This window comes from Enhydra lutris, unplaced genomic scaffold (genome assembly GCF_002288905.1).
Source record: "Enhydra lutris kenyoni isolate GAN:26980312 unplaced genomic scaffold, ASM228890v2 scaffoldscaffold2401, whole genome shotgun sequence".
Lineage (NCBI taxonomy): Eukaryota > Metazoa > Chordata > Mammalia > Carnivora > Mustelidae > Enhydra > Enhydra lutris.
This window is the reverse complement of record NW_019156485.1, coordinates 1-3,422: the sequence shown is the minus strand read 5'-3', so window position 1 is coordinate 3,422 and position 3,422 is coordinate 1. Positions and strand designations below refer to the sequence as shown.

Sequence of the window (3,422 nt, the reverse complement as noted above, 5' to 3'; positions counted from 1 at the left end):
TAGCTGGATGTATTGACCGTGGTGCAGTCAAGGTGCACCCTGGAATGCTTCTGAGCAATCAGGATTCCCCACCCTAATGAGAGAAAAAAGAAAAGAAAAAGAAAAAAAGAGAGAGAGAGAGACAGGAAAGAAAGGGAAGATAAAAGAGAAGGTTCAGCCCAAATGGGCCCCAAGGTAAGATTTATGATGTATACAAACAAAAACAGACAAACAAGACTGATAAATGTATATGAGAAGATATCTATCTATCTATCTATCTAGATATATATGCAAAAAAAAAAAAAAAAAAGAACCTCGTCAAAAAGAACCCCAAGTATAAGATTTATATACTATCAGGGCAAACACAAATACGCAGAAACACTGGCAGAAGAAAAAGATGGAAGAGTGGTTATAAATTCTCAATGTAGGCGAGGAAGGTTATTTTGATTCTTCCTGGATGTATCTTGATATCTTTGTTAAAGGACTCAACTTTCCTAAGATAAAGGGGGATTAAAAATTGGCTTACCTATCGGGGTAGCATTGATTGGGGAAAGGGGATTACCTTGAAGTTTAACTCTCTATGAATGTTAAAAAATAAAAATAAAAAAGAATAAACTAAACTAAACTAAGATTTAAAAAAAATAAAAAATCGAAAAGCAAAAGAAAAACACGGGTATATGTATCAAAAAGTTCAAGTTAAAAGGTTATTATGGAATTTGATGTACTGGACATCTCACTGTGATGGTAAATAGGTTAAAAATTATCTATATTAAAAAATGAACCAGAATAGTGAGAACAAATTAAAAATAAAAGTTGTATCTATAAACTAGTGGTGGTTGTTCTCTTGTCGTCTTTTTTTTTTTTTCCTGGTTGGCTTTCTGGGGGAGGGGCCTGCCACATGGGTTTTCAGGCAATGTTCCCTGAGTTAAGTCCTCCCACCCCCTCAAGGGGGTGGGCTCTGAGGAAACCGGTTTTTCAGGCTTTTGTGCTCTGGAGGTTTTTTTTTTTTTTTTTTAAAGATTTTATTTATTTATTTGACAGAGAGAGATCACAAGTAGGCAGAGAGGCAGGCAGAGAGAGAGGAAGGGAAGCAATCTCCCCGCTGAGCAGATAGCCCGATGCAGAACTCCATCCCAGGACCCTGGGATCACGACCCGAGCCGAAGGCAGCGGCTTAACCCACTGAGCCACCCAGGCGCCCCTCTCTGGAGGATTTTATGTTTGTGTAAGGGTCTACTTAGCCAGAGCGAGCCATTTTGTTGTTTATGCAGTAAACTTAGATTGAACCTGCCCCTTCCCCCAAGAGGAAAGCGCTTAGAAACAGAATTGGTGAAATACGGCCAAATAGCCCCCGATAAAAGAGTCCAGATTCAAGGACATGTCTGGCCAGATGGAAACGTCCAATCAAGGGAAAGCGTACGTATTACCTCCCTACCCGCCAAGGACATGTTCGGCCAGGTGGAGACATCCAATCAGGAAAGCACCTCCCTAACCACCCAAGAATGTGGGCCCTGCCTTTTGGGCGCCAATTCTGACCAGGGTGATAGGCTAGTTCAAATAACTACTATGGGGTAGAATGTAATTCAATTGGCCACCTGTGTGTAACCAGGCTCAACCACATGGCCTTTACTCTATAAAGGTTAGTCTGTGAGGCTGGTGGGGGGGGGGGGTCGCCTCTTTGCAAGAGACGGCCCTGGCCAGTCAGTTTGATTCTTGATGCTTGGCGCGAAATAAAGCTTTGCTTGACCTTCGCTTTGTATCAGTCTCATCCTTTTGTCTACAGACCCTTTCATTTGTTTGTTCGTTGTTTTTTTTTTTTTTCTCTCTCGCCTTGACAGCTTTTGATGGTTTTTGGAGGTTTAGAGGAAAGCAAACTGCACCAAGACTTCCCTCTCAGAGAGAAGCCTCAGTCTGTTCCCCCTCAGCTGCTGGCAGAGCACGTTCTGAGTCGCGGTCCCTGGGGACACAGTAACTCCTGCTTGTACCCAAAACCATGGCAGCAGCTGTCTAGGCAGCTCTGGACCACCAAAGAGGTTCCAAGCGGTGATCACACACTGAGATTTTCCCACTGGCCCAGGCTGGGAGTGCTTGGTCTTTCTGGGTCCAAGAGCGCCAGGCTGGCGCCTGCGTGCACCCCTCTCAGGGGAGGGCGTGGGGCTCAAATCAGACTCTGATAGCATGGCATGGCACTCACGTGGGGACTGCAAAAAGGCTGTGCTTCTGCAGGCTGGAGAGGCTCCCAGCCCGTCACGGGAGCCGGACCACATGCCCTCTCAGGCACACTGGCGGCTCAGGGATCAAGACCTGGTTTCTCTGCCGCACTCTCTCTGGCTCAGTGACAGGGGTGGCTGTCCTGGGTCCGGGTACTTAAACTCCTGTCCCTAACCACCCTGATTCCCACAATTTCCCCCCATGATCCTTTGTTCTTTTTGAGTGCTTTCAACCAGACTCCAAGTTGATGCTGGTCCCCAGACGCAGAGCACTCTCATATTGGGGTATTACTTTCCAATGGGTTGCCTCTTGTGGCGCCCTCCCCCTTTTGTTTATCTTCTGATATCAGTCCGACGTTCCCACTCTGCTTTACCTGCCCACTGGCATCTTCTGCCCCCATAGAGATCCAGACGTGTATAATTCTGATCTCAGGCTGATTTCATGGGTGATAGGAGTTCTTTGGTAGGTAATCAGCTCACTTTGGGGTACAGGTTGAAATGGCGCCTCCTCCTACTTCCCCACCATCTTGTCTCCCTCCCTCACAGAAGGTCTCTTGACAGCCACTGGAGAGGGAGGATCCCAGCTGGTATGTGCTGGGAGACTGGAGGTTAGGGCTGCAGAACAGGTTGCTGGGGTAAGATGAGCTGCAGAAAGATCCTGGGTAGCACAGGTATCCCCCAAGGGACTGGGAGGAGAAGTTTCCAGAGCAGCAGTTGTAAGACATGGTGACAGGTGATGCGTTGTACAATGAGAAGCTTCTGAGTTTGAATGCTACTTCTCAGACTGGGGCATTTATATACCCTGATCATTGCATGTGCCACCCACAAGACACATAAAAACAGATTACCTTCTGCTTTTAACTGAATTGAAAAGATCATCATAATCAAATATATGTAGTGTTTGTGGTTTTACAACTGGAAAGTGCAGTAGTGTTTGTGCATTGGAATTCAGGTAGTAGTGTTGAATCTTCAAAGCTATTAGTCATCTCCTTCTACCAAAGGTCACCCAGCAGATCACTCAAAGTACTGCTTCAGAGGCAGACAGTGTCTGGGATGAGGAAAGCTGGCTTAATTAAAAATAATTGATTCCCCTTTCACAATCTCTCAAAATTGTTGCCATCTGGATAGCAAAGTTGCTAACTAATTGATCTATTCATAGTCATTTCTTTTAAACAAAAACACACATCGATTGTTGCCAAGCAAGTTTACTTAATGAATAGTGTCATCAGAAAGC

The 3,422-nt window shown here is 45.3% G+C and overlaps 1 pseudogene; it reads right to left on the bottom strand.

Annotated features, from left to right (window-relative positions):
* Positions 1-2,732: 2,732 nt before the first annotated feature.
* Positions 2,733-2,913, bottom strand: LOC111140522 (annotated as a pseudogene).
* Between the last annotated feature and the right edge of the window lie 509 nt (positions 2,914-3,422).